General features: G+C 34.1%; 1 long non-coding RNA gene across 1 annotated transcript; it reads right to left on the bottom strand.

Moving 5' to 3' along the window:
* LOC141542908 (uncharacterized) lies at positions 1–27,313 on the bottom strand. Its single transcript, XR_012482269.1, has 3 exons — positions 27,043–27,313; positions 5,197–5,308; positions 1–3,360 (listed from the first exon to the last, which is right to left on the bottom strand). It is a non-coding gene; the product is annotated as an uncharacterized LOC141542908 (long non-coding RNA).

The following is a 27,313-nucleotide window of genomic DNA, read 5'->3' as shown; positions in this document are numbered from 1 at the left end:
GATGCCATTAAAGGAAAATGCCACAAGCTGCGAATATACTGTTGAATGGCAGGCTAAATCCATAGAGAAATTGAACAGTCTAACCACAGTTAGCTATAGTAAGGAAAAAGATCATTAAAAGATGCTATGGGGAGGGAGAGAGTACCTCATAGCTCTCTTAGTCTTAAAAAAGTCTTAGCGAAAATCATCATATGGACACCTTTTATAGAATAAAGGGGAAAAGGGGAAGTACCACAGAAGAGGGAAAGTACCACAGAAGAATTGGAGAGATAGTGTGCATTGAGCAATTGAAACAGTCTTAAAGATATTCTAGGAAAACTCTGTTCCCATCAGGACTTAACCAAACAGTCTGGAAGTTCCCCTCATAGGTATCTTAAAGATATCTCAAAGATGCTAATCAAGGCAGTCTGGGCCCATCAAGGTTGCCTTAACTATGGTAATAAGACATTCTTTAACATTTTCTGACAAGGGGAAAGTTTCAGAATTTATACCTATTGTAGTACTACTAGATAACACTTCCATAGCACAAATGGAGTTTGCATATGTTATCACAGTTGAGCACTTATGTTTTTCAAAAGCTCTTTAGGACTTTCCCCTTACTTGTGATGGTGTAAGATGTCAGAGTTAGAGGAAATGTCTTGATATCATAAAATACTACATTCTTTAAAAAAAATAGTAGTTTCAGTTGTATTCATTAATTTATTAGTCTTTCAGCAAGAAGAAAATCTTTCCTTCCCTAAAATAGAAAAGCAGTATATAGGGAATAGTGAACTAGAATGGTTTTAATCCATTTATTGATAGAATGAAATGAAAATCTTCTAAGTATGAGAATTCTTCCCTCTCTTAAATCAACTCAAATCCTGTTTTTATAGAATAACTCCTTAACTTTTAAATCTGTATTACATTATTATTTTTGTTAATATTAATAATGAACTTTACTCTCTTCAAATTATTTCTGCCTATTGGTCATCCTTTTGAAGGATATTTTTCATCTTTAGGATTACAGAAGCAGAGTGTGAGAAGGACCCCTGTCTGTGGTTGTAAAACCCTGCAAATAATGATCTTAAAGGTTAAAAAAACCACTTCAAAATGTTGGGGAGGTTTTTATACTACCTATTTTCTTTTAGAATTTCTCTGTTAGAAAGTTTTTCTTTACAAGTTTCATTCATGAGCAAAATAGGTCTAATATTTCTCCTGTTTTCAAATTCTTGAGAAACTCATTGAAACAGTATAATACACACACGTGTCTATGCGTGAATATATATATGTATATATTTTATTTGATATCAATTCTATAATATGAAGAGAAGAAAAATATCTAATAAACAAATCTAAGTTGAAAGTCACTGGAGTCCAGAATTTTCTAGGAGATGTAATGTCCCCAGGTGATAAGATCTAGGGGAAACAGAGAAATCCTAATTACAATATTCCTTGACACAAGCTGGAAAGGTCACTGATAGGATCTTCAAGGTCTTATAGTCCCACCCCTGGTGAAGGTCTTTGTAAATGCAACCTTATTATATCTAATCAGAAAGTCAAGTTATAATGTCAAACCCTCAAAGTTAAATTTCCCCTCTAAAAGATGCATTTGTGGTGTAGATCTTCCCTAAAATCCCTTTTTAGCTCACCTTGTTCCACTTCGTAGTGACTTTCTTCTCAACCCTCTCCCATGTTTCATGATGTTTTTCTCCTTTTTCTCCTTTAGGGTGCTAAATCCTTTGCCAAAGAATTGCTGCCATTGGAATTGTCTTGAAAATTCTGAGGATCACTGAGAAAATAAGCTATCATTTCTTTTCTCAACATTCTCAAAACATTTTCTCAAACACTCTCCAGCTCTTTTAGATTGGCTATACTGTTCAAATGCCAAATGTACAATTGCCAAAAACAAAAAACAAAAAAAAAATGTACACAGGGCTCAGAAAGTGATCATACAAAGTAGTACAAGGAAACTTTTAAGTTCTTTAGTACTGATTATATGACATGGGAGACTGGTACAGGACTGCCCAGCATAGCATGCCCTCATTAGGTGTGGTGTTCTCTTCTCTAGAATATGACGTTCTCTGGAAGCAGGTTTCTTGGGCTGCTTCTGGGAGCAGCCTTAGTTTCAGTTCAGTTCAATCACCCCAAATGCAGCCAGGAGTTAAGTCCAGATCCTTTATTTTTTCCTTCAAAGTTTTGTCTCTTTTCCTGGATTCAGTTAGCTTTCTTAGAGGCCTATCTCTGTCCTTGGTTTGGAGAGCTCTCTCCAAATGTCTCCAACCAGCAGGAAGGTGGAAGTTGGAATGACTCTTGACTCTTCCTCCCAGAGAGTGAGCTTGTGGGTTTCTGTGTGGTGAATCTCCCTGAAGTCAATTCTAGTTGTGAATCTCCTGGAAGTCCCCAGTCTATATATTCTCTCCAAAGGTGTGAACTCCTTTAAAGGTGTGAACTAAGTACATAAGTACCTTGTTTCAAGTTCTGGCCCATAACAATAGGGAAGAGGCTATGCTCTATGAATAAAGCAGAATTGAATTAGCCCAGAAGAAATGTGAGAAATGGAAAGATGAAGAAGCCACTCCAAATGTTCATATGAACTGTTTGTATCTGAGTTGTGACAGAATATTCTGAGCTCATATTAGTCTGATCAGTCATTGATACCCCATAACTTTACTCTAACATAGTGATATAATTTTAGTTCTCTTTGAGAATGAAAAACAGTATCTACATATATAGCTCTCCAATCCATATGTAACCCCCTTCCTTAACCCATTTTGGTCTGCTAAACTCTATGGATTTAGCCTGCCAGTCAACAATGTATTCTCACCTCATGGTATATTCCTTTTCTCCTGGTTAATTGTGAGTTTCATTGGGGAGCTTGTCTTTTGCATTGCTAATTGTTAAACCTCTTTTCTTGCTAACTATAATATTCCATCTGTTGCTGTCCTGAAATTTTTTCATATTTACCACAATCGTGGTGTCTATTTTACTTCATTTACTGTCACCTATTCCCTATTTTGCCAAAGAGAACTTCATTGTGAATTCTTCACATGTGCCTTGTGTCTTATGCCTTGCATTTCAAACTAGGAATTGCTACCCCGATCCCATCACAAACTTGTCTACTGAGTTCCTCAGAGCAGTAAGAACTGTGTGCCTTAGAAAGAAAGTATTGTTTTATGAGCATAGGGAATTTATATCTTCCCATGATTCCTGGTGTCCAAGGACCTACTACATTTATCACCATTTAAAAAGAAATATAAAGACATTTTACATTTTCCAATATTAAAGATGACCTCATTTTTTAACCTATCCATTCCTCATCAGAATGTGTTTGCTTCCCTTCTTTCTGAGAAACAACATCTTCTTCTACATGTTCTTTTAAATCTAGGAGAAGGAACGAATAATCATGTCAAACTCTTTATCATTTAAATATGATACATTTAAAACATATTATGTTTGACTCATTGTCTTAAATTATGTTCAATCACCGAGATGAAAATAAATCAAAAAGAGTTTTTGAGGTCACTCAACTCAAATCTGACAATATTTTGACAATAAAGCCAAAGAAACAGTAGCCTCATTTATTTCATCACTATTTCAAAAGAAGTATATTCATTGTTAACTCTCCATTAATATCACATCAGTGTAGAATGGTCCCCAAATGATTTGAATAAGCTGTAACAGGTTTGGAAAGGCAGATATTTTCCTGTAACATAACCGGATGATAAAGAAACAAATTAATTTTATGATGATGTTTTGTGCCTTTGTTACTTTAATCCTAGATCTCTGTAAATTAATTGGTGAAATATCTAAATGCTCTCTCCCACAAAACATAAATGATATCACTTAAAGTTATTAGGATACAAATTTGCATTTAAAATGTTGGTTTAGTGGATGTAAATATAGGCAGTTCCTAGAAAAGTAAATTGGATCTCAAAAGTTGCTTTGTAAATTCACTGATTGGAATAGGTAATACATTCTCCACTCTTAGAACTCAGGACTAGAACTGCTCTAAAAAGCAGTTTGACATTAGCACACAAAAACCTTATTTAACACAGATGAGTTACAGTCCTGGAAAATGCATTATGATAGAGGTTTTCCTTTACCATTGATAACTTAACAATGATGACCTCTTACCACATTCAATTCAAGTTCAATGAAAAAGTATTAAATACTTCCCACTAAAGGCCATGGTTTGTTCTCTCAAACAATTAGAATATAGGATGCACATGTAGATAATTATGATATACAACAGAGAGCAATAGGGAAGTAATAGAAAATTGGATGTGACATCTGATGGTGAAGGTCATTCATCATAAACCACAGAGATCAAAGCAGGCCCCATAGAGAAATTGCATTTGTTGGGTACAGAGGGTGTGGATGAACATTATAGGCAGAGGACAGACTAGGAAAGCACAGAGTATATTTTGAAGGACAGAGAACAGTTCAGTTTAACTGGAGAGCTTAATTTGTATAAAAGGGAGTAATATAATTTTAGGGTATAAAGGCAGGATGCTGTCACACTGGAAAGAGCCTTAAATTCCAGCCAAGAAATTTTAGGTTCTAACTCAAATATCACATCCTGAATGGAATCATGCTTATCTCACAAAGTCAGGAGAGAACTTTTCCTCCTCCAGTCTCTGATTGCATTTTTTTCGTTATTTTCCCTAGTCAATTACCACATTCGTATTTGCACACCCTTAGTCAATTACCACATTCTTATACATGCAACAATTATTGAGTCCCTGCATTACCTCTTTTACTAGATTATCATCATCAAGCCAGGGACTGTATAGTATTGATCTCTGAAGCTCTGAGGAGAAGCACAATATTTTATACACATAAAGGAATGAATATGTGAATAACAAAGGAAATAAGTGAGAGAGGAGAACATAGAAATCTTATAGAAAAATGTGTGTGCAGAAATAGTAGATTTAACAAACAAGAGACTGTCAAATGCTGTATAGTACAATTCTGAATACAACGTAGTTTAAGGTACAAATGCAATATATCATTTTACTATAACTTCAAAGATATAGGTAAGAAGCTTTTATTTTCAGCAATAATTTTGTGAAATGAAATGCAAAACCTCTTTGTTTGGAATTAGATGTACTATAATTATCCAAATGCTAATGTATAAAATTAATTTGTATTTAGGATTTAATGTCTTTGGCTTCTTAATGTTTGGGTGAAATTTTCTGGAAAAAAAAGGAGTCTTACCTACGATATAATTCTGGTTCACCATTTCTCTTCATTTCACTTTCTAGGTGCTTAACCACAGATCGCATTAACTCCCAGAGTTTCTTTCATTTCTTTCACCTTCAGTATCAAGCTTTGAAAACGTTAAAAAAAGAAAAAAAGAAAGAAAAATATAAGAATTGAACTGGTATTTTAAAAAAGAATGCTTTTTATCCACTTCAGATCCCAACTATAAATATCAGTGTAAGTGTACATTATAAAATCAAAACAAATCAGGAAATATTTCAACATACTGTAGCTACACTCTAATTTCACTACACATTTTTTTTATTTAGGTCAGTGAAAGTTTTCATTTGATTTTAATATAAGTATTTACACTGATAATGTTAATAAATTTAAAAATTGTTGAAATGCATAGAAATGGATAAAATATGTACCAAGTTTGCCTACATATCTTAGAGGAGCACTAGCACTGGCTTTTTCCCTTTCTCTATTTATTTAATAGAGCCAATTTAAATGGAGTCCTTATCCCTTTTTCTATATCAGCACACCTGGCTCATGCTCTAAGCATTTCTTTGTAGAAATGTCTATAAATGTGTTCTCATGATAGACTATAAATACTTCTACAGATTTCTTTATATTTAGCCACGATGCAACCTGTGTAAACTCATATTTTCTTATTCTCCTTGAGAGACATCTATTGCTCTAGATGAGCCAGCTAAATGAACTGTCCTTTTTTCAACTTCCTTTCAAGGTTTACAACCTTTCCCTTTTCCAGTGTGCTTCTCTTATCATAAAAAAGGAATAAATAGCCCATCTCATTTGGGAAATAGGCCCACTTTGCTTGAATCTTAGAATCTGCAACAATAGGAGTTTTGGGGAATGGCGTAAGGCACCAAGAAGCTATAAGGCTTGCCCAGGATCACAAAGCCATGTATAAGATTTAAATTCATGTTCTTTGGACTTTGAGGTTGGCTCTCTAACATTAATATTTTTATTTCTAAGAAATTTGGATTACCTCCCTGCTAGTTTCCTGAAACTGCCTTCTCAAATAGAAGTACTATACATACTCCAAAACTTTTTTCCCTATTCCTTGACTTTGTTAATACACAGGATCCTATTTCTCTTATCTGATTTGTCATTTGTCATCCCTGTAAGTTTTCCCTTCATGCTATTTCTCTTTCCTATTTCATGGCTATCACCTCAGTCCCAATTTATAATCTCAAGGAGAGGATCATAAATTGAGAGGTAAACATCTTAGTCCAATCTTCTCATTTTACACATTAGGAAACAAGCACAGTCACCTTAAGTAATTTGTCTATGGTTTAATAAAAGCAAAACAAAACAAAACAAAAAACTTCTAAAGGATCTTTCTGCTTGATTTTACCCTTATACCAATCTTTACTACAAGATGCTAAATTAATCTTCATAAAATATTGTTTAGATCATATTAATTCTCTACTCAAGAACCCACAATAAGATTACCATAGTCTGCCAGATTGAGGCTAAACTTCTCTTGCCTATCTTTTCTTTTCTAAAATCTCATCACTTATTTTTTCCAACTTTAACTTCTAGCTTCTTTACAATTCTGCTCACACTCCTGTGCTATTGCTCATGCAATTTTCCTATACTAATTTGTTCTCCTATCTTCTCCTTATTGATCCCTTCCCAAATCTTCCTTATCTTTTCTTTTTTTTTTTTTCAAACCTTATCTTTTCAGTAAAGCTTTTCTTGGTACCTTGCCACAATGATCTCTTCCTTCAGTCCATTCCATGGACTGTGGCATATGATGAGGCAAACCATTTTGATTAATTTCTAATTTTTGTACCCCATCTTCTTTAATACTATATGATATACTGTATAAGGAGATATATATATATAGATATATAGATATCTATATATATATATCTCCTTATACAGTATATCATATAGTATATATCATATATATATATGAATATAGCAGGCACACATTAAATATCTCATAATATTAAATATTTGGAAGAGATGACTTGATTAGAGATTTAGCGATAAGCAATTAACAGATGAGGAAATAAAATATTTAAATAGTCTCAACTTTAAAAAGAAGAAAAAGTGGACTCCCTAAGAAAAAATCTCCAGGACCAGATGGATTAGCAAGTGAATTCTACCCTTTGTTCTTCCAGATGAACTTTATTATTTTCTCTAACTCTGTAATTTTTGAGGGAGTATTGGTTTGGCACTGAATAACTAGATTGTTAGGTAGTATTGTCATTTTTATGATACTAGCACTTGATATTTTTCCAATTGGTTAGAGCCGACTTTGTGTGGAAAGTGTTTTGTAATTGTGTTTACATAGTCCTGATTTTGCCTTGAGAGGTAGACCCCCAAAATTTTACATTATCTACAGTTATTTTAAATGGAATTTCTCTTTGTATCTCTTGCCGCTAGACTTCATTGATAATATATAAAAATGCTGATGACTTGATTTATTTTGTATGCTGCAATTTTGTTGAAGTTGTGAATTGTTTCTAGTAATTTTTAGTTGTCTTCTAAGCTATCTTAAGTTGGAAAATTGTTATACTCTGAATGTTTGTGGATTCTGTCACTGCAGACTCCATTAAGAGGCTTGATATAGCATTGATTCTGAGGATTTGTTCTTTGACCCATTTATATTTTGGGAATAGATTATTGAGTTTTCAATTAATTTTCAATTTCTCTTTACACTGCCCTTTGTTGAATTTAATCTTATTGCATTAGAATCTGAAAAAATATATTTAATGCAACATTTTTTAGGAGTTCTGGGAGTTGAACTAGAGGAATAAGCAGGAAATTACTGCAACTCTCCCATATTCACCTACAAACAAATATAAAATAGCTTCCAAAACAAATCTGGGCACAGTAGAATCAAAGAAAGACAGGACTGTGGGTGTGAATCACAACATAGTAATTTAACTCTTTTTGTTGTTTGCTTTCATTTTGTTTTCTTTCTCATTTTTCCATTTTTGATCTGATTATTTTGTGCAGCATATTTGTAGAAATATGTATAGAAGAATTGAAAATTATCCATGCATATATTTTTTAATTATTAAAGCTTTTTATTTACAAAGCATGTTCGTGGGTAAGTTTTCCAACATTGACCCTTGCATAACCTTTTGTTCCAAATTTCCCCTCCTTCCCCCCACCCCCTCCCCTAGCTGGCAGGTAGTCCAATAAATGTTAAATATGCTGAGATATATATTAGATCCAATATATGTATACATCTTTATACAGTTATCCTGTTGCACAAGAATAATCAAATGAAGAAGGAAGAAAAACAGAAAGAAAACAAAATGCAAACAAATAACACAATACTATGATGTGTTCCGCACTTTGTTCCCATCATTCTCTGAGTGTAGATGGCTCTCTTCATCACTACACTAGTAGAACTGGTTTGAATCATCTCAATGTTGGAGAGCCACATCCATCAGAATTGATCGTCATATAAAAGTGTTGTTGCTGTGTAAATCTCCTTCTGCTCATTTCACTTAGCATCAGTTCATGTAGATCTCTCCAAGCCTCTCTGAAATAATCCTGCTGTTGTTTCTTACAGAACAACAATATTCCATAGCATTTATATACCATAATTTATTCAGCCATTCTCCAATTGAGGGGAATCCACTTAGTTTCCAGTTTCTTGCCACTACAAAGAGGGCTGCCACAAATATTTTTGTACCCATGGATCCCTTTCCCTCCTTTAAGATCTTTTTGGGATATAATCCCAGTAGAAACACTGCTGAGTCAAAGGGTATGCACAATTTGATAACTTTTTGAGCATAGTTCCAAACTGCTCTTCAGAATGGTTGGATCCGTTCATATTTCACTAACAATGTATCAGTGTCCCAGTTTTCCCACATCCCCTCCAACATTTGTCATTACCTTTTCCTGTCATTTTAGCCAATCTAACAGGTGTGTAGTGGTATCTCAGAGTTGTCTTAATTTGCATTTCTGTGATCAATAGTGATTTGGAACACCTTTTTATGTGGCTAGATAATATCAATTTCTTTATCTGAGAATTGTCTCTTATATCCTTTGACCATTTATCAATTGGAGAATGGCTTGATTTCTTACAAATTAGAGTCAATTATATATTTTGGAAATGAGGCCTTTATCAGAACCTTTGACTGTAAAAATGTTTTCCCAGTTTATTGCTTCCCTTCTAGTCTTATCTGTATTAGTTTTGTTTGTACAAAAACTTTTAACTTAATATAATAAAAATTATTTTATATTCAATAATGATCGCTAGTTATTTGGTCACAAATTCCTTCCTCCCCAAATCTGACAGATAAATATCTTATGTCCTTCTAATTTGTTTATGGTATCATTCTTTATGTCTAGATCATGAACTCATTTTAACCTTATCTTGGTATATGTGTTAGCTGTGGGTCTATACTAGTCTATACTGTCTGTCCTACTAGTTTCCAATTTTCCCAGTTTTTGTCAAATATGAATTCTTATCCCAAAAGGTGGGGCCTTTGGATCTATCAAATTGTTATAATTGTTATAGTCATTTGTAAGGGCCCTTTAAATGGGCTGCGCCACAGCGCATCATTGAGGCCCGGAAGTAATTTCTGGGGATATTAGGACTGCCTTGTAGGTGGGATCCTGTCCATTTTGAGATAGCTTCGTAATGGGTGACTCTCTCGCTGATTGGCTGTGTGTGTGTCCTCACAGGCCCTATGTAAGCCCACTGCAGGCAGCAGTCATTCTCTTTAACCTGGCGTTCTTCACCCTGGCTTCCTAGCCTGGGTGGCCAAGCCAAGATGGATAGCCAAAAGAGATAAGGATTTTAGTAGTGAACACGTGGGTCTTCTGACCAGGTGTTCACTTGGGAACCAACAAGTCAGGGCATCAGTCAGGGAATTATGTGAGTATGTATAATAAAGGCTTTTAAGATTACACGTGGCTGTTCTTGAGTGCGCTACCGGTTATTAAGCTATAGATTCAAGAGATTGTGGCCAGAGACCTTTTAAGGCCTCAGAGGAGGCGAGCCCGGTAGAGTTCACACTGCAAAGGACAGTGGTCAAAGGTACTCTGGTGGGTCTAGGACAGACTAGCAATTGTAACTGCCAGGAGAGTATATTACAGTCATTGGCTTTTTTTTTCTGTGAACCTAACCTATTCCACTGATCAACTTCTCTATTTCTTAGCCAGTACCAAATGGTTTTGAGGACTGCTGCTTTATAATCTAATTTTAGATCTGGTCACCTTCATTTGCTTTTCTTTTCATTAATTCCTTTGAAATTCTTGATTTTTTGTTCTTCCAGATGAATTTTATTTTTTTCTAGTTCAATAAAATAGTTTCTTGGGAGTTTGATTGGTATAGCACTAAATTGTTATCTTTATTATATTCACTCGACCTATCCATGAGCACTTGATATTTTCCCACTTGCTCAGATCTTTTTTGGAAAGTGTTTTGGAGATTTGCTTATATAGTTCCTGACTTTCCCTTGGCAGGTAAATTCCCAAATATTTTATATTAGCAAGTTATTTTAAATGAAATTTCTCTTTGTATCTCTTGCTGTTGGACTTTGTTAGTGATGTATAAGAAGGCTGCTAATTTATGTGGATTTATTTTGTATCCTGCAACTTTGCTAAAGTTGTAGATTTCTAATAGCTTTTTAGTTGATTCTCTGGGATTCTCTAAGTATACCATCATATCATCTGCAAAGAGTGATAATTTGGTTTCCTCACTCTAATTCCTTTAATCTCTTTTTCTTCTCTTATTGCCAAGGCTAGCATTTCTAATACAATATTAAATAGCAATGATAATGGGCAATTTTTTTTTGAAACACCCCTGGTCTTATTGGGAATGGTTCTAGTTTATCCTCATCATATATGATGCTTGCTGATGGTTTTAAATAGATGCTACTGTTTTAATAGTATTTTACTCTCTAGTATTTTTAAAAGGAATGGATGTTGGATTTTATCGAATACTTTTTCTTCATCTTTATCATATGGTTTTTGTTAATTTGGTTACTGATATAGTCAATTATGCTAATAATTTTCCTAATATTAAACCAGCTCTATATTCCTGATATAAATCCTACTTGGTCATGGTGTATTATCCTGAGGATGATTATCTATAATCTCTTTGCAAATATTTTAAGATTTTTGCATCAATATTCTTTAGGGACATTGGTCTATAACTTTCTCTGTTTTCATCCTACCTGGTTTCGGTATCAATACCATGTCTGTGTCATAAAAAGAATTTGATAGGAGTCCTTCATTCCCTAATTTTTCAAATAGTTTATATAGTGTTGGAGTTAATTGATCTTTAAATGTTTGGTAGAATTCACATGTAAATCCATTTAGTCCTGGGGATTTTTAATTAGGGAGTTGATTAATAGCTTGTTCTATTTCTTTTTTCTAAAATGGGACTGTTTAACCAATTTACTTCTTCCTGTTAATCTGGGCAATCTGTATTTTTGTAGTTATTCCTCCATTTCACTTAGGTTGTCAAATTTATTGGCATAAAGTTGGGCAAAGTAACTCCTGATAATTGTTCTAGTTTTCTCTTCACTGATGGTTAATTCTCCCTTTCATTTTTGATACTAACAATTTTTCTTTCCTTTTTCTAGTCAAATTAACTAAAGGTTTATCTATTTTGTTGGTTTTTTTCATAAAATCAACTCTTAATTTTATTTAATAGGGTTTTTTTTTTTACTTTCAATTTTATTTTTAGATTTCCAAGTTTGGTATTTGATTGGGAGTTTTTAATTTGTTCTTTTTCTAGCTTTATTTGCAAGCCCAATTTATTGATCTCTTTATTTTATTCAAGCAAGCATCTAGACATATAAAATTTCCCCTTATTACTACTTTGGCAGCATTCCACAATTTTTGGTATGTTGTCTCATTGTCATTCTCTTGGATGAAATTATTGTGTCTATTATTTGCTGTTTTACCTATTCATTCTTTAGGATAAGATTATTTAGTTTCCAATTTCTTTTTGGTCTATTTTCCCCTGACCCTTTATTGAATAATTTTTACTGCATCATGATCTGAAAAAAAAAATGCATTTACTATATCTACCTTTCTGCATTTGATTTTGAGGTCTTTATGTCTTAATATATGGTCAATTTTTGTATAGGTTCCATGAACTGCAGAGAAGTATACTCCTTTCTGTATCCATGCAACTTTCTCCAAAGATCTACCATGGCTAGTTTTTCTAGTATTCCATTTACCTCTTTTACTTCTTTTATTTATGGTTTGATTTATCTAGTTCTGAGAGATTAAGGTTAAGGTCTCCCACTATTATAGTTTTGCTATCTTTTCTTGCAGCTCTCTTTGACTTCTTTAGGAATTTAGATGCTTCACTACTCAGTGCATATATGTTTAATATTGATATTGCTTCATTATCTATGGTACCCTTTAGCAAGGTATAGTTTCCTTCCTTATCTCTATTAGATCAATTTTTGCTTTTGCTTGATCTGAGATCAGGATGGCTACCCCTGCTTTTTTTTTAATTTCACCTAAAGCATATAGATTCTGCTCCAGTCTTTTTACCTTTACTCTGTATGTATTGCTCTGTTTCTTGTAAACAACATATTGTAGGATTCTGGCTTTTAATCCAATCTGCTATCCGCTTATGTTTTATGAAGAATTCACCCCATTCACATTTACAGTTAAAACTACTAATTCTCTATTTCCTTCCATCTTATAAACCCCAAATTATACTTTTCTTTCCTTTTCTCCTTTCCCTCCTCCCAGTAATTTATGAGTACTAATTGCCTCAAGCAGTCCTCCCCCTTTACAGACCCTTCCCCTTTATTATACCTTTCTCCTACTATTTCTCTTTTCCCTTCTATTTAGCCTACCTCCATTCCCTTTTCCAAACTCTTTCCCCTCCCACTTTCCTATGAGAGATGTTTCTCAGTGAAACCAAGTATATCTAATATTCTTTCTTTGGGCAAAATCTGATGAGAGTAAAATTCACACAATATTCATCACCCTCTCTTCTTTAGCTCAATTATATTTTCTTTGCCTCTTCGTGAAATGTCATTTCTCTCATTTTACCTCCTTTTTTTCTGTTACACTTTCCTTTCCATCTCTAGTTTCTTTTTTATAACAGTAAAAACAGATTATATATGTATTCTCAATATATACCCATAACAGAAATACAATTCTCAGGAGTTTTTTTTTTCTTTTTATCTTTTTAGGCTTCTCTTGAGTTCTATATTTGGAGGTCAAATTTTTTGGTTTAGTTCTGGTCTTTTCATGAAAAATAAATGGAAGTTGACCAGGTTCACTGCATGTCCCATCTTCTTCCCTGAAAGAAAATGCTCAGTTTAACAGGGTAATTGCCTTTTGGAATATCAGATTCCAGGCCTTTTGATCCTTTAAAGTAGAAGCTGCTAAGTTTTGAGTAATACTTGTTGTGGCTCCTCAATATTTGAATTGTTTCTTTCTGGGTGCTTGTAATTTTTTTCTTTGGTCTGATAGTTCTCAAATTTAGCCACGCTATTCCTTGGGGTTTTAATTTTGAGGTCTCTTACAGGAGGCATTCAGTGAATTCTTACAATGGTCATTTAACTTCTGATTATATGATATCCATGCAGTTCTCTTTGATGATTTCCTTAAAGATAGTGTCCAGGCTCTTTTTTTCATCATATATTTCAGGAAGTCCAATAATCCTTAGATTGTCTCTCCTAGATCTATTTTCCAGGCCGGTTGTTTTCCCAATTAGGTATTTTTATGTTTTGTTTTGTTTTTTTTTTTTTTTTTGTATTTTTTCATTTTTTTTTTTTTGTTTTGCTTGACTGATTCTTGTCTCGAGTCATTTATTTCCATTTGTTCAGTTCTGAATTTTAGTAAATTATTTTCTCAATTTACTTTACTTCTTTTTGTATTTGTCCAATTGAATTTTTAAATGAGTTTTGTTCTATGGAATTTTTTTTCCATTTCACAAATTCTGTTTTTTAAGGAGTTATTTTTTTTTGTGTTTCACCAATTCTGTTTTTCTAGGATTACAAATTTTTCATTTTATTTCCCCATTTTTTTTCTCTTTTAAGATCCTTTTTAATTTCTTCTAGGAGAGCCTTTGTGATGGGGACCAGGTTATATTACCTTTTGGAAATTCATCTGGAGACAATCTGCCTTTAGTGTCCTCAGGGTTTGGAATCTTTTCTCTTTTGTTAAGAGTCCTCTTTACTTATTTACTCATTTTTTTTAAAAAGTTAAGATCTGCCTTTAGGTTGGGGGAAGTTTTCTAAGTGGCTGCAGCTATGCTGGGTCAGTGCTGATTCACTCCCAGTGCTGGGTGGGCATGGCCAGGTCCCATGAGATTCTGGCATTTCTGGGTTCACTACTGATCTTTTGTGTTTGTGTTGGAAGTTTTATAACTTTTCTGCACAGCTCAGGATTCTGTGCTGTCTGTGCTGGTGTTTGTACTCAGCTGCTTATGCTTCACTGCCTCCCTCCCATTTCTGATTGAAACAGACCTTTTATGGTCTGTTTCCTCCTGGTAGCTTCTCTTGCCACGCAGTCTGCACTGCCATACAGAATCTGCACCACCATGCGGAGTTTGCACTACCATGCAGAGACTGCACCACTCCCAGACTCTGAGTTTGTGTTCAGCTGCTTGCACTGGCTGCCCCCCTCCCATTTCCAATTGAAACAGACCTTTTCTGGCAATCTTTGAAATTATCTTCTGCTGATAATTTGTTGCACTCCAATATTTGTAGGTTCTGCCAATTCAGGGCTAATTCAGAGACTGTATTTTGTAATTAGTGTGAGGGTTGTAGAGATGGTCAGAGAGAAACGTGTATCATCTCCACCTCTTGACTCCACCTGCTGAAGTCCATGCATATATTTGAAAAATAAAAAAGCTTTAACTAAAAAAAGATGTCTTTGAAAGTCTTTAGCAAAGGCTCAGTTGGGCAAGGGGAAAATGAGCCAATACAGGTAAGTAATCTAAAGAGAGGCTCTTGGCCAAAATAGAGTATTGGCTACTCTGTTCTGGTTTAGAAGGACCTTGGTTCAGCAGATCAGATGTGAGACCTTCAGCACAACTATAAATAAAAATAATTGTGAGTCCCTGAACCTCAATATAACAGGAAGGACTTGGTCAGGCCCACTTAGCACAGTGTCATTGGCCTCAGTATATTCAGTGAGAAGCCCTTGTCCCCCTGTGAAAAAATGACCGGGACAATCTCCATTGGGCCCTATGAACAGAATTCGACTTTTTAAAAAGGAGAAAAAAAGCAAAATATTTTTCACTATAGAAAGTTATTATAGATATATAGGTAAGGATAAAAATAAAGAACCAGAAGAGGACAGCAAAGGCAACATGCTTTCAGGTGAAGGCTCAAAGAGAGATATGAATTTATCTCAGAATTAAAAGGTTTTCTAAGAAGAGTTTGACAAGAATCTGGAAAGATAGAAGAAAAATAGGGAAAAGAAATGAGAGTTATGGAGGAGAATAATGAAAGTTTTTTTTGGGGGGAAAGCCAACAGGTTGGACAAGAAAGTACAGAAACATGAGTGAAGAAAACAACTCCTTAAGAAGCAAAATTGGAGTAATGGAAAAATTAAACTGAAGAAAATAACTTATTAAAAAATAAAATTGGGAAATTGAGAAAGAAAATTATTTTAAAAATAAATTGATTTGAAATTGAAAAAAAAATCCACTGAACCAAAAAAACTCCTTTCAAAGTACAACTGGCCAAATGTAAAAGGTAGTAATAAACTAACTGAAGAAAATAAGTCACTAAAAATTAGAATTGGACAAATGGAAGTGAATGACTCAATGAGATATCACGAATCATTCAAACAAAACCAAAAACTGAAAAAATGTAAGAAAACATAAAATACCTCATTAGAAAAAGATCTAGGAGAGTCAATCTAAAAATTATTAGATTACCTGAAAGACATGAAAAAAGAGGTTGAATATGATCTTTCAAAAAATCATCAAGGAAAAGTGTCCTTATATCCTAGAACCAGAGAGTAAAAGTCATAGAAGGAATCCACCAATCATTTCCTTAAAGAGATCCCCAAAATGAAAACTGAAGAGAATATTATAGCTAATTTCCAGAATTCAAGCTAATTTCTAGAATTATCAGATCAAGGAGAAAATATCGCAAGGAGCCAGAAACTCAAATATTGAGAAGGCACACTCACAATTACTCAGACCAAGACATTAAAGGATTCAAGGCCCTGAAATATAATATTCTGGAAGGTAGAGGAGTGTGTACTACACCAAGAAACGGCTACCCCAAAAAATTAAATATTACCATTTTGGGGGGAAAGATGAAAATCCAATGAAACAGCATTTTCAGTCATTTCTGATAGGACCACCAGAGCAATACAGAAAATTCCATCTTCAAATCAAACTTTCAAAAACATAAGATAAAAGGAAGAAAAAACCCTATGTTTTTAAAGATTAAAATGTTTAAATCTCTACATGGGAAGATGGTACATGTAATTCTTGTAAACTGTTTCTTTGTGAGGGCAGTTAGAAGGTGTGCACTTAAAGGGTGTAGGTATAAATTGACATTAATGTGATTATATCAAAAGTAATTAGGAGTGGGAAAGAAACTGTACTGGGAAAAAAGAAAAGGGGAGTTAAAATGGAATAAAGTACATCATACAAAGTGGCACCAAAGATCTATTACAGTTTAGAACAGAAACCACAAATACTTGAAGTATAACAAATTTCCAGCAGAAAATATTTTGGAAGAACTTTAGAAAAGGTCTGTCTCATTCAGGCAAAGGGAGTTGTGGCCCAGAGCAGGTGAAATGTCAGGAGGCCCAGGGTAGAGAGGAAATCCAATGGTACTAGCTGTGAGATCTCAAAAGCAATAACAGAAGTCAAATAATGATACTTGGAGCACTACACCCTTTACCCTTGAAACAGAGTCCTATTTTAACAAAAAGGTAAAAGCCAAGTAATAAGCTAAGAAAATGAAACAGCAAAAATGTTTCTGACTATTAAAAAATACTATGTTTACAAGGAAGGTAAAAACACACTCAGAAGAAGATAACAAAATGAAAGTTCCTACACCCAAAGCTTCCAAGAAAAAATTGAAATTGGAATTTCACAGGCTATGGAAGAGCTCAAAAAAAGATTTTTTAAATCAAATGAGAGAAAAAAATGCAAAGGGAAATGCAAAAAGGTAATAAGGAGAAGAATGTCTTAAAAAGAAAAATTGGCCAAGGGTGGGGAAGGGAGTACAAAAGTTCATTGAAGAAAATAATTCCTTAAAAATTAGAATTGAGCAAATGGAAACTAATGACTTTATGAGAAATCAAGATAAAATAAAGCAAAACAAAAAATGAAAAACTTGAAAAATGGAAAATATCTCATTGGAAAAACAACTGACTTAGAAAACAGATCCAGGAGAGAGAATTTTAAAATTATTGGTCTACCTGAAAATCATGATTAAAAAAAGAGCCTGAATATCATCTTTTAAGAAATCATCAAGGAAAACTGTCCTACACATTCTAGAACCAAAATGTAAAATAAAAATTGAAAGAATCCACCAATCACCTCTTGCAAGAGATTACAAAATGAAAACTCACAGGAATATTCTAATCAAATTCTGCAACTCCCAGATCAAGAAGAAAATATTATTAACATACAGTTAGAAACAATTCAGTTAAAGTGGAACACAAGATTTGGCAGTTTGTACATTAAAGGACTAGAGGACCCAGAATATAAAATTCTGGAGAACAATGGAGATAGGATTACAACCAAGTATCATCTATGCAGCAAAACTGAATATAATCCTTCTGAGGAAAATGTGGTAATTCAATGAAATAGATGATTTTCAAACATTTGTGATAAAAAAAAACAGAACTGAATGGAAATTGATTTTTAGATACAAATTTGAATATTCTCTGTAGAAACATAAAGAGGTAATCAGGAAAGTGATATTATAAAGGATTTAATAAGGTTTATCTCTTTGCATTTCTTCTTGGGAGGATGGTACTTGTGGTTAGAACTTTCTCATTATTATGACAGAATGAATATATATATATATATATATATATATATATATATATATATATATATATATATATAAAGAGAGAGACACGTGTGAGTTGAATACAAAGAGATAATGCCTTGTTAAAAAATAATGAAATTAAGGGGTGAAAAGAATTAGGGAAAAGGAAAAGGGCAAAATGGAGTGCTGCAAATTAGCTGTCATAAAAAAAGAGGCAAGAAAAAGCTTTTACCATAGATGGAAGAGGGGGAGGTTGGGGGGGGGGGGGAGAAGTTGAACCTTCCCTCATTAGAATTGACTTAAACAGGAAAAAACATACTCACTCAATAGGGGCATAGAAATCTATCTTACTCTGCAGGAAAATTGGAAGGGAATTGGATATGGGAAGGGAGGGGAAGTGATAAAAGAGAAAGCATATTGGGGAGGGATAGTTAATACCAAAACAGTTTTGAGGGGGGACAGGGTGAAAGGAAAGAGTGAATAAATGTGGGGGGAGGGGTATACAGTTAGCAATAGTAGTTGTAAAAAGAATTTTGAAGCAAGTTTCTCTGATAAGTCCTAATTTCTCAAACATAAAGGGAACTGAGTCAAATTTATAAAAAATATAAGATCCATGTCCCAATTGATAAATAAGCAAAACACATGAACTTTGCTTAAAGAGCTATAAATTCATATATATCCTTTGACCTAATAACATCACTACTTGGCATGAATAACAAAATAGATTTTTTTTTAAGTAAAATGACATCCAAGTACAAAAATATTTGTAGGAGTTCTTCTTCTCAAGACAAAAAAAAGGCAATCAAAAAAAAAAAAGTTCATCACTTGGGAAATGACTGAATTGTGGTATGTGATATTCATTGAATTATTATTATTGTGCTATGTGGATGTTTGTTGACATTTTCATCCCTTTGCAATGATATTCAATTTCAAATGTTGTTCACTAAGCATTCCATGATGTAAGTTGTATTCCTCTAGAAACTTTAAGTTTTAAATATTGTACCTTTTAGAGCTTTACAAGTCATTCACATTTGTTCCATTCTTTAAGAGAAAATCTACCATATCAGAGTTTTTTGTTATAACTACAAACAAGTATGTAAGGCCTTTCTGTAAAGTCACAAAAAAGATATTGTTATATTAAGCAAGCATCCCATATTTATTTCAATTCATCTTATGCCATTTTATGAACATCTTATACATTTGCTAATGCCATGTTAAGGAAGTATGATACAATGGAGCATTGGAGTGAGAAGACCAGAGCATAAATCTTATTTCTGTTAGTTAATTACTATCATAAAGCAAATTATTTCACCTCTCTGGGCCCTAAGTTTCCTTATATGTAAAATGATAGAATGAAACTAGGTATCTCTGGGATTCCTTCTAGCTATTAATTTGTAGTCAGAAGATAGAAATCCAGAATTTGTAAGAGCATTTCATATGGTATATTTCATGAGTACCTTCCTTTCTTGCCATTTTTATTCATAATCAATTATTATCTAAATGCAACCAAACTTATATCCTCAGAACTCTACTAAGGTAAAGCTGTATCTTGCCTGGATTTAAAGTTGACTAGATGTCTTTACCCATTCCCTCAAGTGTACAAAAAAAGTCAAAACAACAATAACAAATAAAACTAAGTCTTGCCTTAAGAAGGTTAAAGCTAAAAGAAAGTCATTCACCTAGCATTTTCCTTCTCTGACCAAACCTGCTAATATTGTTTATATATATCTCAGTGGCAATGACTAAGAATTAAGTCTTTACTTTAAAAATCAGTAATCATTCAGTAGTTCTTGAAGGAAAAATATGTAATCATTAGGAGAAAGAAAACAAATACTTAAGAATTTGTTTCAGTGAAAATTTATCTCTCATGGTAGCTAGGTGGCGCAGTAGATAGAGGACCAGCCTTGGAGGAACTCAGGAGGACCTGAGTTCAACTCTGATCTCAGACACTTAACACTTCCTAGCTGTGTGACCCTGGGCAAGTCACTTAATCCCAGCCCCGGGAGAGGGGGGGGAGGAGAATTATCTCTGTGTAGTTACACCTAGTAGGAACAAATTTCAAAAAGTTTTTCCTTAAAAAATATGGCATTTCTTCATGAGAAATTCACATTATAAATATATTGATGTAGAAAAGCATTGTAAGCAGCATCTGATCAAACTATTGCATTCTGGGGAGTAGACTTAATATCTCGTGCAAAGAAGATTCTAGAGAGACAGGTATGATGGAATAGCCAGCTTGCTAGCTTCCAAATCAGTAAGACCTAGATTCAGGACCTGCTGCTAACCCTGCAGCTCTCCAGGACTCTCCCTAACACAGGGTTTCTTAATTATTTCATGTCATAGATCCCTTCCAGAATGTTTTTAAAGCCTAAAATATACAGAAAACAAACAAAACCAATTACATTGAAATAATTGTAAACATATTTTTAACATCTTTTTAAACGTCTTTTTAAAGTTAATGGACCCCAGCTGAAGAAGTCATACTCTCCAATTAAAACACTGAGCAAACCCTGGTCTAAATCAGTAGAGTGTATTTCCTTAGGAGTTCCAATGTCAATGAAATCTTTTCCGGTATCATGCCCACTCCCCCCTTCCTCATTCCTCTACTAGAAAATTCTGAAGACCAATGAACTTTGACTACAGAATGATTTTAAGTTATTTTCATTAAAGAAATCCTTCCAGGGGCAGCTAGGTGGTGCAGTGGATAGAGCACCAGCCTTGAACTCAGGAGGACCTGAGTTCAAATGTGTCTCAGACACTTAATACTTCCTAGCTGTGTGACCCTAAGCAAGTCACTTAACCCCAGCCTCAGGAAAAAAAAAGAAAAAGAAAGAAATCCTTCCATGAATAAATGAATTATAAAATATGTGAATTGGACACTATTTGGTTTTTACAGCTGATAATCTATTATATAAAAGATTAGCTTTACCTTATTGGGTTTTTTGTTTTTTGGGTTTTTTTGCTTCAATATCAGTTTTATATTTAAGTAGTTTTGCTGCCGTGTCTTTGTTCATAGTGAAGTGTGCTGCTGTTTTTGCGATCCCTAAGATTAGGGTCTACACTATGTCCGAGCAAGATTGTTGCACATTTCTCTTTTGACACTCTATTGCCTGTCAGTTTAATATATACAAAGAAATAATAGTGTAATATAAATTTATTATATTTAAGCATCATTAGTGATATTTAAATAAATTAGTAAAGTTTACTAAATTTTTATTTTCTTAAAAAAAGAAATCAAAATACATTTCATTGAACAGTACACAAATGTGTACTTTCATTAAAGGTGTTTGTCATTGTCCAACAAGTCTAGTTCACATTTTCTCTCTATTAAGAGGCATAATATCTTGATATTCATTAGCACAAGCCAGGTAAAGAGGTGTTCTACAGAAATGGAGAGAGCAATGTGGTTGTTTTATAATGTACTATAACAATAAAAATTGTACACTTCTCAAGATAATTTTTAATATAACATGCCTTATTTTTCTTATGTTTAAACTGTAATTCATTGCCACAATAGCCACTATTGTCACCTAAAGAAATACAAAATATGCATTAACTCACATTGCTAGGTATGATAGACAAAATTCGCCAGAGGTGGGGAAATACATCCAGCAAGTAGATTTAGATTTCACTACAGATTAACATGGGAACTTTGCTCAGTCTGACTTGGACTGATTTACCTCTCCTGAGGCAACTTGCTGGTCCCTTGAACCTTGGAATTAACCATACTAATGCCAAACAGAGCAGAGATCCTACTGGCACAGCTCACTGCAGCTCAGAACTCATGGATTCAAGAGATCAAGAGATCTGTCAGCCTCAGACTCCCTGGTAACTGAGATTACAGGTGGGGTTTCACCCTGCCTGGTTGTTAAATCTAATAACGACTTTTCCCACTAAGAATATTCATGCACAATTAAAAATAGTAAAGCAGCTGCTTCCAGAAAAAAACCCTATATATGTAAGGTTTGCATATTGTATCTTTGTACAAGCACATGTACACATGTATGCATTTTCTACTAATGCTTACTGAAATGTAGCATTGTACATTTGAAATGGCTCTGTGTTACTACAGGCTATTCCAACATGATAAATGTTTTGGTAGTTCTATCATGCTGTAAATGTTTGCAATTAAGAACCTGGTATATCTGCTGTTCATGGACCAACCTAACAAAGGTCATAGAGCTGTCACTAGGTTGTTCAAAAGAGGATGAATTTTTTATTGATAGCTTATTTCAAAGTCCATCTTTGTGGTTTAATTATTTCAGTCCTGTTCAATTCTATTAACTCATGTTGGGTTTTCTTGGTAAAGATAGTGGAATAGTTTGCCATTTCCTTCTCCAGCTCATTTTACAGATGAGAAAGCTGAGGCAAACAAGATTATGTGACTTACCAGAGCCATTAAGCTAGGATCTGAGGCCAAACTTGAACTCACTAAAACGAGTCTTCCTTATCCCAAGCCCAGCATTCTATCCACTGAAAATCTTGCTGCCCTAGCTAACCATCTACCAAATTGTAAAGAGGTTTTGTTATATATTGGTGAAGGAAATATCCATAACAACAAAATCATGTATTATTGAAAGTAATGAATGTATATATAAATATTCATATAAGTATATTTTTTCATTTTTTCTTGTTTTGCAGGGTTCCTCTTTTGCTTTTTCCCATATGTCTTCTGCCAATGTATCTAAGGTAGATAGAGGGGAAGAGATTTATTCCTCCCACATTTTTCCAAGTTTCAATGGTGACATGCTTAGATATAGCCTGTGAAGGAAAAAACTAGTATCTATTATGTGTCTAATATGTCCCAGACACTGTGCTTAGTACTTTACTCATTAGTACTACCTCGTTTGATCTTTATAATAACCCTGGGAAGTAGGTATATTATCCTCATTTCATATTTGAGGAAACTGAGAAGCCAATTTGCTCGGTGATAACAACTAGAAAGTATATGAAGTTGAATAGGAATTCAGGTTTTTCTGAGTAGTTAGTATAAATTAGTAATTAAACCAAACAGAAAAACAATACAAGACTTTTGCATCTCTTAAAAATTAACTACTAATGATTTTTAAAGTTTAATTAGAAAGGAGAGATGAAATGAATCCTTTTATTATTGAGATTATGAAGAAATTTTTTTTTAATTAAGATTTGTTAATTCATTTTACACTACTCATTTTATATTTCTTAATCCAGATATACTCCTTGCTTATCAGCTGTGATATAAAGATAGACTTTTTTACTCAGTAAAGGAATAAACAAAATTAAAGAAATACATAATAAAAGAATGATATTCCTGGGAAAGATTTGGCAGAAAGAGGGAAGGAATTTTTTATATTTATGAAATTGTTTAAGCAGAAAATGGAATTATGAGTAGTGAATGGAAGGAAGCAAAGCAACATAAAATGCTCATATTAAGAGTTAAAGGGGGTAAAAAAAACAACCATCAGCATGACTGAGTGGCACCAGGGTGGAGGACAACATGGTTGCTGTACATTTTAGGAGAGAATATAATCATAAAGAAGAATCTGAGACAGTTTTCAGTGAATTCACAAATAGCTGATGCTTACAAATTCAATAAGTCATCATTTTGAGTGTGTCTATATTAAGTATAATCAAATTTAAAATGAGAATAATTAGTAATATTCTGTTTAGATTCAATTGGCAGGGGTTTTCTGATCATCATTGAAGATATTTAAAAGTATCTCAATCTTGAAAAGGGACTAATATTTTTTTTAACTGTCATACTGAATGGCTACAGGATTTTTGTTTTGAAAGCTTTAGTTTTAAAAAATATATTTTAAAGTAATGGTTACCTACACTCATTTCCATAATCATTATTATATTTAAATAAATATAATATAAAACTCTATCCACCAGAGGAAAGTCAGTAAGGATAATCAGCCAACTATGAAGGCTTTTGACTTCAGTCATTTCAGTTGCTTTAACCTTTAAGACTGTTCTCACTTACTTTGGGTTTGTAAATGTTAAGCCAGGTACAGTGATGTATGGCTCTATGTGCATAAGTACCATGCCAATGCCTTTATTTCTTGGCTTTCTGTAATGTTCTCTTCTCTAAATTGTAATCGTTCTCTTGGAGCAAATTTCTTGGAGGGCTTCTGAGGTAACCTTAGTTTCTGTTTAGTTCAATAATCCCAAATGCAGCCAGGAGTCCAAATCCTTTAATGTCTCTTTCCAAATCTCATCTCCTTCACTTGGGTCTCAGCTAGTTTTCTGGAGTCCTTCCTCCAGAAGGATCTTGGTTTCAGTGTTCTCCACAGGACAGCCTGCTACCACTTCTCTGTCTTCCTTCCTTCTGCCAGACTTGTGAATCTCCTTTACTGAATGCTGACTCCGAATCTCCCAAAGTTCTCTTTGTCTTCTTCCTTATATGCTGCACACTGAGTACACACCAATCATTACATCACTAGGAAACCATTATTTGTTGTAGGATTAAATCAATGCTAAATTAGATTTAACCATTGTCTCCTCAATTCCACTTAGTACCTTTTTTCAAGGTCTGGCCCATAGCATCTCCTTGTAGGATCAGATCAATCATACTGAACCATGCTAAATTAGATAATTCTTGTCTCTATCCATTGCAGTGACTTAGCACCTTGTAAGAATCCTAACAGGTTTCTAAAAGCCTTATTCTAAATAAGGAAAAACACTAAAGAAAACAAAATATAATTAATCATTTTCCATTTTGAAAGCTAATAAATGACTGATATTGGAAATGACATGAAAAAAATTATATCATGACAGGTTTCTATTGTTTCTAAGAACACAAAATTCAATTTGGACAAGTGAATGATGTACTTTGATCCATCAAATTTCCAGCCAGGATTCCACAGATTTTCAATATTTACAAACAAAAATGTCTTTTGAAAAATACATAGGGAATTTAACTTTCCTATGTATAATTTTTGTGAGTCATGGTTAAAAAATTCTCTTGTATGTTTAATAAAATCAAGAAAGGCAGCACAACAGTACGGTGGGCAGAAACCTGGCCTTGAAGTTTGCAAGACCTAGTTCAAGTCCTACCTCTTCCACACAATGGTTATGTATGACCCTGGACAAGTCAATTAACCTCTCACTAATCAATACAATTTTCCTTTTTTTTTTTTTTTTTTTTTTGGCTTAGGCAACTGAGGTTAAGTGACTTGCCCAGCCAGTTTCACACAGCTAAGAAGTATTAAGTATTTTTTCCCTGAGGCAATTGGGGTTAAGTGACTTGCCTAGGGTCACACAACTAAAGCAGTGTCACATTTGAACTCAGGTCCTCCTGACTTCAAGGCTGGTGCTCTATCCACTTTGCCATCTAGCTATCCCCAATGTGATTTTCTAAAATCCGAACTTGCAGAGAAGATACTAACCAGCAATGGTCAAGGAAATTCCCTTTTATCAATAAAACCATCTATCCAGTGTATCTCTCATGAGAAACTCTAACATACACTTTTTATTGGACAGCTATATGAGGTATGAAGAGAGAATAATGAAACTGATTCTATAAACTACTCATGAAAAATTAGTCTCCTTACATTATGGTCATAATTTCTTCTCTTTTTTTTCCACTAGTTTTTATATGGAAATCATGTTCTAAATGTTTAACTTGAAAATATAGATTTAAAACATTTTCAAGAAATTAGTATTGTTGTAAGGGAATTCTTATTGAAATTATTCAAAGAAAAATAAATTCAAGAGATGATAAGCCTTTGAATATATGTCATATTTATAAAAGACTTTGAGCAAACTCTAGGTACAATTGCATTTTCTATGATTACTAATGTCTCCTCTGCTCTCTATTGTGTACGACCGATTGGCCTATTGTCTCCAGTGATTTGGTTGAGATAGGGTGAGTAGACATCGTTTTCCCATCCTCTCACAAGACACTCCTTCCTCCTGACTCCAGGCATTTTCATTAGATGTCCTCCCAACTCATGGAATTCTCTCCTCTCTCTTCTCCATTTCTTGCTCTACCTGACTTACTCAAGTCCAACTAATATCCTACCTTCTAAATAAGTTTTTTTCCCCATCCCCCTTAATAGTCAAGTCTTCCTCTATTGATTATCCCTAGTTTATCCTGTATGGAGTATCATATTTGTCATCAGCTGCTTTCATACTTTCTCTCCCATTGAAATTTGAATAGGTTTTAAAAGCAGGATATATCTTTTACCATTCTTTGAATTCCCAGATGTTAGCAGAGTGTCAGCTATATAGTAAACAGTTAATAAATATTTGTTGACTGACTTTCTTTCAACTGCTGACTCTAAGTAGCTTTACTGGCTATTTCCATGCCTGGAATGTTCAGTGCTTCCATTTCCTGGCTTCCTTCAAGTCTCAGGAAAAGTCTTGCCTTCTATAAGAAGCCTTTAAACTTAAAATTAGTAGTGCTGCTTCTCTGAGACTACTCCCACTTCAGCTTGTATGTATCTTGTTTATACATAGATGTTTGCACTCCGTTATCTTATAATCTCTCCTTTCTAAAGCACTTATACTTCTTCAGAATACATGTTCTCCACTCCCTCACACTCAACTTCAAAGTTCCTCAACTACCTCATTTCATATGATCTACTTCATCCTAACAGATACAAAGACTGACCATCCACAAATGCATCACTGCCATCCTTTCAAATCCTGTTTTTCTTATTTAATCACAATCTATTGTCATTCCACTTTTTACTTCGCCTTGTTTTTCCTCTAAACCATTTTTTCCTATCCCAGACCATCACTCCTGCATTAGCTACACTCTTCTCTTTTCCTTAGTGAACCATTCAATATAGTTATTCAACTCTACATTGCCTTCCCTTGAGTCCATCGCCCACTTATCATATTGCCAAGAGGGGTCCTTCTAAGCCTCAGGCTTCCACATGCTGCCAAATAAGACTGGAGAAAATCATGCAACTATGCTTACCAGGGCCACTACAAAATTATGTTACATGACTTCAGCAGCTTTGTGGAGCTTCCCGAGGTCCTTGCTCCTGATCAAGTATCCTTCGGTGGGGTAGGGTATTTGGACCCCAAAATAACTAAGCAGCTTGATGAAGGCACGAGATGGAGACTGCCCCTTCTTGCAGAAATTGAAAATCTTCATCCTGGAAGCAAGTTTCAGTGCCGGCGGGAGAATTCGTGGGGGAGTCCTCCTTTGGGCCCCTCAACATGCTCGGAGGGGGAGCTCCCTTAAA

The sequence above is a fragment of the Sminthopsis crassicaudata genome, chromosome 5, assembly GCF_048593235.1.
Source record: "Sminthopsis crassicaudata isolate SCR6 chromosome 5, ASM4859323v1, whole genome shotgun sequence".
Taxonomy (NCBI): Eukaryota; Metazoa; Chordata; class Mammalia; order Dasyuromorphia; family Dasyuridae; genus Sminthopsis; species Sminthopsis crassicaudata.
Note: the sequence above shows the minus strand (reverse complement) of the source record. Positions and strands in the feature narration are given on the sequence as shown.